At 32.7% G+C, this 8,780-nt stretch overlaps 1 long non-coding RNA gene across 1 annotated transcript; it reads right to left on the bottom strand.

Moving 5' to 3' along the window:
• Nucleotides 1–819: 819 nt before the first annotated feature.
• Nucleotides 820–3,880, bottom strand: LOC145789425 (uncharacterized). Its single transcript, XR_014327269.1, has 2 exons — nucleotides 3,647–3,880; nucleotides 820–1,275 (listed from the first exon to the last, which is right to left on the bottom strand). It is a non-coding gene; the product is annotated as an uncharacterized LOC145789425 (long non-coding RNA).
• Nucleotides 3,881–8,780: the final 4,900 nt, after the last annotated feature.

Genomic DNA, 8,780 nt, shown 5'->3' on the forward strand with positions numbered 1-8,780 from the left:
AAATTATAATTCTGTTTCTACAGTTTTGCTTTAAACATAAATGTTTAATTAGATGTAGTACGAAAATATAGAAAAATAAATAAATAAGAGAGAGAGAGAGAGAGAGAGAGAGAACTATAATTTACTTTGATTCTTAAAGGTTGGCTGTTGACATGTCAAACTTACAAGTTATTATCCTATGTCCATTGCAGACTTATCTGCATATCCTACACCCATGTTACCGTCACATTATTCTTTTTTTGACCAGCAAATATTAGTTACTAGCTGTTAGTTATTAGATTAGCACCTATAGGAAAAAATCTTCACACTCTTGGCAAAACACCAAAGTACTTGCACTCCTTAATATAACCCCTAAGAGAAATTGAACCCATAACCTCCTTCAAACTAAACCTAAAGGAAGGCATGGTGGCCAACTATGCTAAGCCTAGCTAGTTAACCGTCACATTATTCTTATAGCGTTTATTTTTTATGAATTCCTTTTGAGAATTCATGGGCTCATGGAATTGTGCAGCTTGGTCCAAATCAAAGCAAGTAAACATCATATTGTGGGATCCATGAGATTGGCAATCCAATCCCAACATCTACACCGGATATCGAACATGGCTTAGGTGCAGACAGTGACACCTAAACAACTAAAATTAAGGAAGGAAAGATCCTGTACTTGAAAAGAAAGAGAAGAGCCCAATATATGATGTGTTGCATGTTGTTCTCAACATATATTCATATATTCCATCGGTTGCAACTTGGGTTGGATTTGATTCTCAATTATCTGATTAGGCGAAAGCAACAACTTGCAACAGACCAAAATTCTAGCCAAAGTTTTACCAGTACCAAAAAATATTGCTTTAAGAACTATTGCCAACACATAAAAAAACAGAACAAATTCCTATCCAAGAAGTTCATACATCATAATGTTGTGGTTAAAAATGCTGCTAGCCTGCCGCACCACCATCCTTCGCAAACGAAAAAGGGAGGGAAAAAACTATAAGCTAACCTTTTTTCCCACTCTTTTTTTATTTTTCCTTTTCCTTTTCCCTCCACAAATCCCCTCTCAAATCCTTGATCCAAACACAGCTTTAAAGGTTTTATGATACAAGAATTGCATTGCCGTGGAACTTGAAACCATAGGGTTTTTAGGCTTTTTATCATTGCTCTCACTCCATTTGTTAATCAGGACAGGGTGCTGTTGCCATCTTTCCCCGCAACTCCAGCAGCACCAGCAACTGAAGGTTTTGGAGGTGGTTGTTCTGCACATGCTTTCAACACCGCTTCATTCTGCAAGTCCATTATCAAAACATAAAACACTGATCTTTTTAAAAATTTAAAGAACATGTACAACTACGCCATGTATGACCCATTCCAATGTTCGAAAGGAACATCATAAACGAGACTTTTACTGAGGATCTGAATTAGCATTTACGAATGAGGAAAAAGCAAAAACCCATAAAATAGATAAACACCATGAAACATGCAAAAGAGAAGACATCAGCACCTGACAGAAGAAATGCATCTATTTGGATGAATAGAATGTTAACTCACATCAAATGTTAATCAACAATTACCACACCGATCCTACAAATTATAAGTCATTAAGCTATACATCAGATAATTGAAGCATATGCGAGCAAGAGAGAAGGAAAGAGTGGTTGTGGCAGAGAAAGGGTAACTGAAGCTGAGCAATAAAAGAATAACATAGCTTGGATTTTGAGGTTTTACTAAAATAATTAATGTCTCAACTTTGTGGGTAATAAGATACGATGGCAGGGCATCTTCCGCAATTTTGGTGGAATTTGTCCCCTCTGTATTATCTTTTGTTTCCAAAAAAATGAAAATACAATTTTTGCATTTTGACTTGGGTCCCTTCTTGTTGCTTGTTTCCAAAACAAAAAAAAAAAAAAATATAACAGTTGTCCTAAGTAAGCATAAACATGTTATATAATTAATGATGTACTGCCTATAGTTGCAGTAATTGGGATACTACAGGAACCAGCACTGAGATTAATCTAGAGAGAAAACAGACTCGCACCAGAGGTTTCAAAGATGACGACAAGGCAAACAAACGATAACTAAATCCAAAGAAATCACATAATTCTAAAAGAATAAAAAAATGAAGAAAAACCTCTAGTCAAGCTTCAGAAGATACATTAGGATCAGAAAAGTCAGAATTCAAAATCATGGACTTATATATCCTATCAGGCAATATGAATTCTTACCCTTTTTTGATAAATGAATTCTTTCCCTTTTTTATAACCAGTAAGAACCAATACCATACAAATAGAAACAACCACTTCCAAATTTGATCATAATAATTTTTCCATTCATATATATTATTAGTTTATTTCTATGATTGTGAAAGTTATGCTGCACAAATATAATATGCCGTTGACTAGGAAAATCCTAGTTGTTCCTCTAAACAACGTAGAACAAAACAAGGTTCCAATTATAATGGATTGGAGACTAACTTTAGAGTTTTTCGTCAAATGGGTATGTTGATATTCTCGCAAAAGACAGGAAGACCAAAGTCTAAAAACTCCTTTAGCTGCTACCTTTTCAACCCTGCATCCTAACAGCTAAGTTTCTAACTTGCAGTTTTCTGAAAACAAATTAAGAGTTCAAATAGGATTGTCTTCTCCTTGATTAGAATTCAATTAAATGAAATGGACAAAAAGATTGCACGGATAATCAAAAACGGTAATTGTGATGTGATACCTCATACCTTTACCCAAATGCTTCCAAAATTCATCCCATCGGAAAAAAGGATGTGATAATTCCACATATTGAAGCCATAATAGATCATTGGAAATGAAAGAATAAAAAAGTTATGGAAAACCTACTCAACTGCATTTCCCTTCCAACTATTTTTGCATGACATATAAGCAAATTTGGCAATACTGTAAACCCTCTGGAAGGGGGTTTCCAAGGTTATTATTGATATTATAGGCCAGAACATTGCTTTAAAACGGCCACCAACATAAGAAACCCTCCTTAACTGTAGCTTGATTGCTTGAGACTTAATGTCTAACGTAAGTGGCAACTTTGAAGGCTTCATAAGCATTAGATGATAAAAATTTTAAAACCTTATGTTGCATTTGGATGGATGAATTTGAAATTAGGGGATTTGAGGTCAAGATAGACAAATCTATAATCTATATCCCATAAGGATCCTTCTGCTACTAAAATCCTTGTTGGGGAGAAATCCAATAACTATTATTGCCGTATTATTTCAAAACCATTCATATGAAGCTTTTAAATCATTATTAAAATCTATAACTTAATATTATATATCTAAATTGGATACAAAACATTTAAATGATCAACACCATTTCCCTTGATTTGAAATCCACGAATCCAAATGCAATCATAAATTGATTTAACCATTATTTTTACATTTTTTTTGACCAACTATTTCTACCAGCATACCATTTGCAATCAGGCTCTATCTATTCTGGTGAAATCCAATTAAAAAGGAAAAAAAAGAAAAGAAAGGTACCAAATTAGACATTTATGGCAAAAGGTATGCATCCAATGTTGTCACATAGAAACCCCAAAACCGTAGCACCACATACAACCAAACTGAAAAACCTAACAGTAAAATTTTAATGTAGGAGAAGAAGATAAAAGAAAGAGGAGGGGGAGAGAAAGAGACCTGCCAAACCCTAAGAAGTCTCTTCTTGGCGTTAGCTTTTCTGGTGGTGGTGAGCTTTATCCTCTTCCATACAAGTCCTCCCGAGTCGTGCTTCTTCACTATCTCCATCACTCTTGTCCCCCACAACGCTCCAACACCCCCCATCTCTCTCTCTCTGTTTCTCTGTTCGACAGTCTGGGGGTTTTGCAGGAATTACCAAACCGTAAAGAAAGAAGAAAAAATATTACTCAAGCCTTTTTTTTTTTAGAAATTTTTAAAAAATTAATTAACTTGAATTCAGTGGGTTTGATTTGAATTTTTTGGATTAAATTTTTTGAAAATTGAGTTTTTTTATTTCCGTATTTTTTTTGTTTTTAGTGAATATTTTTAAAATTTAATTTTTTTTTTATTTTTTTAGATGCACTTTAGTTAAATGTATCTAAAAAGTAAAAAAATTATAAAAAAAATATTTTAAAAAATTAATAAATACATAAAAATACAAAATATGTACGGAATTCTAGTATTTTTTTTTTGTATTTTTAGTATTTAGTGAATTTTTAAAAAGTTTCTTTCACAATTTTTTTATTTTTTAGATATATTTATGTTAGGTATGTCTAAAAAGTAAAAAAAAAATCTTAAAATATTAAAAAAAATTCAATAAAAACAAAAAATATGAAAAACAAAAAAATAAAATTTTCTGAAAAGAGTTTTTGAAAAACCCTAACCAAACATTATTTTTTTATTAAATTAATTAATTTGAATCACTTTATTCTTTTATTAAATAAAAAAATAAATTTATATCCCAAAACCATCTTTATTTTATTTTATTTTCTCCCCTCTTTCCTTCCTGTCTTCACCAATTACCAGCAAAGCAATGCATTGTTAACCTCCGTTTGGGAAGTGGGTTGGTTTTTCGATTTTTTAGCTTTTTTGACTATTTTAGTTTGGGCTAAAAAATTTGGTTTGGGAAGGACTTTTTGACTTTTTGGCTTTTTTTGTGAGAGAAGAGTGTAATGATTATAGGTTGGATATGATATTTTGTTTGTTATGGCTAAAATAGCCTATTTTGTTTTTTGTGGCTAAAATAGTCAAAAAAGCTCAACTAACTTCTTCCCAAACGGTGCCTGGTATAGAGAATTGATATTCAAATTTAATGACTATAACACATCAGATTGTATTCAAGAACTGGAATTAATTAAAATAATGATTTATGAGAAGTGTTTGAAAAATATGATTTTATACGTTTATTTTGAGCTAATTTTGAATTCAAATTTGAATGGCTCCACACGTCTTTTGGGATGAGCCCAAAGAGCTGACGTGTTCCTTGCCGATGAAGACGGTTCGTCAAAACCATTTATGAGTAAATGGAAAGTTGACGTCATTTCGGTTCGTGAAATGGACAATTAAAGAATAAAATGTGGGTTTCTTTATAAGGCTTGTCCCACATTGAAAACTTAAGAGAGTTTGTGTGTGTACATAAACTCTAGTTGGCAACACTTGGGTTCGGCCCCAAGAGGCACCCCAAGTTTGTAGAAATGAGGAGTTATGGACAAAGTGAACCTTGACTCAAACCACAACACACGCGAGCCGTAGTCAGTCCGACCGGGCGCGGGTGTGGGTTGTAGGTCGGGTCGGTTCTAACATTAATTTTTTGGGCAAAATTTGTTTGAATTTTTTCAATTTCTTGCGAGAAAAGTTCAACAAGTTCAAACTGTTCGACAGTTCTGGGCAGTTTTAAAACTGCCAACAGTTTACAGATTTGTTCAAATTTGAACTGTATCTGTTTATTCAATTTTCATACCTGTTCAGTTCAAAACTGCACATGTTCAGACAGATTTGAAGGGTCACCTTCTTGTCTATAAATAGAGATCATTTCCAGCAGATTTTCCATCCAAAAATTTGTTTTTCTCTTCCCGATTTTGCTCTTTGGTTGCATTATTCTTCATGTTATTTTTAGGAAAAAAATTCAGAGAATATAGAACACAGGTTTGGTTCGCCGTACAAATTGTTCGGAGTTTTACTACAATTTGTGAAGATCATTGTATCTTGGGAGATAGACGCCATTTATCCATAAGTACCATAGCGGGGCGAATTTGTCTTAAAGACAGAGTGTACGCACTCGACTTGATCTTTTAAATATTTATTCGATTCAGTAAAATAAATTCTGTAAGTAATTTCTTTGTATTTGTTTGATTTATTTCAAGTTATTTATTTTACACAGAAGATTGTTCCAACAATCTTAAGACAGAATCGAATTATTCTGTTTATATAGAATTTTTCGTTTGTTTCCTTTTCTTTTTCTTTTTCTTGCATAAATTATTTTTTGTGGTTTTACAAAATAATATTCTGGTTGGAAAAATAAATAGTAGTAATATAATGTTTGACAAATAGTAGTAATATACTATTTATTTTCTTTGACAACTAGTAGTAATAAACTAGTAGTCATTAACAATTCAGAATATTTATTTGTGAAATTGATTAGAAATTAATTTTGATTTTCAGAAATAATTTCTGAGTTTTCATTAATTAAAATTCTATTTCAGTATTTCAATTTGAAGTATTACAGAAATTTAATTTTCTGTGAGGAATTAATCTGTTTAAATAAAATTTTATTTTATTTTCAAATTAATTGGAAATAAAAGTTACAATTCTTGTTTCTTTTATTTTTTACAGAATTTAATTCTGTGATTTTAGTGTAAATTTTCTGTGTAGTATAAAATTTTAATTATAATTTTGTTTTATAATTTAAAATTCATGACTACTGAAACTGGTTAAACTAATACTTAAACAAGTAATAGTATGGTGGCTGCAATTGCGCCAATCCCTCCTCCTGTTGTGACTGTGCCAGTCAATTATAATAAGAAGCCAGAAAAGTTCTCAGGAACTGATTTTAAAAGATGGTAGCAAAAAATGCTGTTTTATCTTACTACCCTCAACCTAGCGTGTTTCCTCCGAGAAGATGCTCCTACTCTAAAAGAGGATGAAATCGACCAGCAAGTGGTTGCTGCGGTTGATGCCTGGAAACATGCTGATTTCTTTTGCCGGAATTACATCTTGACGGACTTGACAACACATTATATAATGTTTACAGTCCTATCAAAACGGCAAAGGAACTTTAGAAGTCTTTGGAGAAAAAGTACAAAGCAGAAGATGCTAGCTCAAAAAAATTTATGGTTGGCAAATTCCTGGATTTTGTGATAGTTGATTCTAAAACTGTGATCAGCCAAGTCCAAGCTTTCCAACTCATTCTGCATGGCATTCATACAGAATACATGTGTCTTAGTGAATCCTTCCAAGTTGCTGCCTTAATTGAAAAATCACCACAAGGCTGAAAGGAATTCAAAAACTACCTCAAACATAAGTGCAAGGAAATGACTTTGTAAGAATTAATTGTGCGCTTGAGGAATGAGGAAGACAGGCATAATTTAGAGAAATGGGCTGGTAAGCATCCAATGGAGTCCAAGTCAAATGTGGTGGAACATGCTCCAAAAGCAAAGAAACAGAAGTATTCTGGTGAAAGTTCCACACAAGGCTCTAAAAGAGGAGAAACTAAGAAGTACAAGTTTAATGGCAAATGTTACATCTGTGACAAAGAGGGACATCGGGCCAAAGATTACTGTAGCAAACGCAAAAGCAAAGGAAGATCAAGCAAAAAGCCTGCTCAAGCCAATATGACCGATGTGGACAACATTTTCAATGGTGTTGAGGATATAAATCTTTCTACAATTGTTTCCGAGACAAACCTTGTCGGAAATCCTAAAGAATGGTGGGTGGACACTGGTGCTACTCACCACATTTGTGCCGACAAAAAAATGTTCACATCTTATTCAGTAATGAACAATGGTGAACAACTTTTTATGGACAATTTCTCAACTTCTAAAGTTGAAGGACAAGCAAAGATTATTCTGAAGATGACATCTACAAAGGAACTCACTCTCAATAATGTGCTGCATATACCGGACATTCGCAAGAATCTTGTTTCCGGATCTTTGTTGAGTAAAAATGGATTTAGGCTAGTGTTTGAGAGTGATAAATTTATACTTACTGAAAATGGGATGTATGTAGGAAAATGTTACATGTCTGATGGCCTTTTCAAACTAAATGTAATGATTGTTCTCCCCCCTGTTATTAATAATAATACATATTCTTCTTACTTGCTTGAGTCTTCGAATTTATGGCATGGTAGACTAGAACACGTTAATTATGGATCTTTGCGCAGATTAATTAATATGGAATGTTTACCTAAATTTTACATTGATTTAAATTATAAATGTGGAATTTGCATTGAGGCAAAATTAACTAAAACTCCTTTTCATTCAATTGAACGAAGTACGGAGCCACTTGAATTAATTCATAGTGACATTTGTTATTTTAAATCAATTCAAACTAGAGGTGGGAAAAAATATTTTATCACTTTCATATATGACTATACAAGATATAGTTATGTTTATTTAATTTGAACAAAGGATGAAACTTTGGAAACTTTCATTCAATACAAGAATGAAGTTGAAAATCAACTTGGTAAGAAAATTAAAAAACTTAGAAGTGATAGAGGTAGTGAATATGAATCACCTTTTGGTGAGTTTTGTAAAGAACAAGGAATAATTCATCAAACCACCGCTCCATACTTACCTCAGCAAAATGGAATTGCTGAAAGGAAAAATAGGACTTTAAAAGAAATGATGAATGCCATGTTAATAAGTTCTGAATTACCTCAAAACTTGTGGGAGGAAGCAATACTTTATACTAATTATATTCTAAATAAAGTACCTCGGAAGAAAGTAAAGCAAACATCTTATGAATTGTGGCATGAGAGTACCATCCTACAAATACTTAAAAGTGTAGGGATGTTTGGCTAAAGTGTCTATTCCTAGTCCTAAAAAGATTAAGATAGGTCCTAAGACAATTGACTGCATATTCATTGGTTGCGCTAAAAATAGTAGTGCATATTGGTTTTTGATTCATAAGTCAGAACATTCCGAAATGTATGTAAATACTATTATTGAATCTCGGAATGCATCTCTCTTTGAACATGTATTTCCGAATAAAGTTGGACAAGAGACTAATACCAATAAAAGATCTTATGATGCTATTACTAGTCATGATAAAAAACAAGAGTAAGAGATAGATCAAAATAAGGAAAAGGAACCTAGGC

The sequence above is a fragment of the Camellia sinensis genome, chromosome 1, assembly GCF_055761805.1.
Source record: "Camellia sinensis isolate YWXY chromosome 1, ASM5576180v1, whole genome shotgun sequence".
Taxonomy (NCBI): Eukaryota; Viridiplantae; Streptophyta; class Magnoliopsida; order Ericales; family Theaceae; genus Camellia; species Camellia sinensis.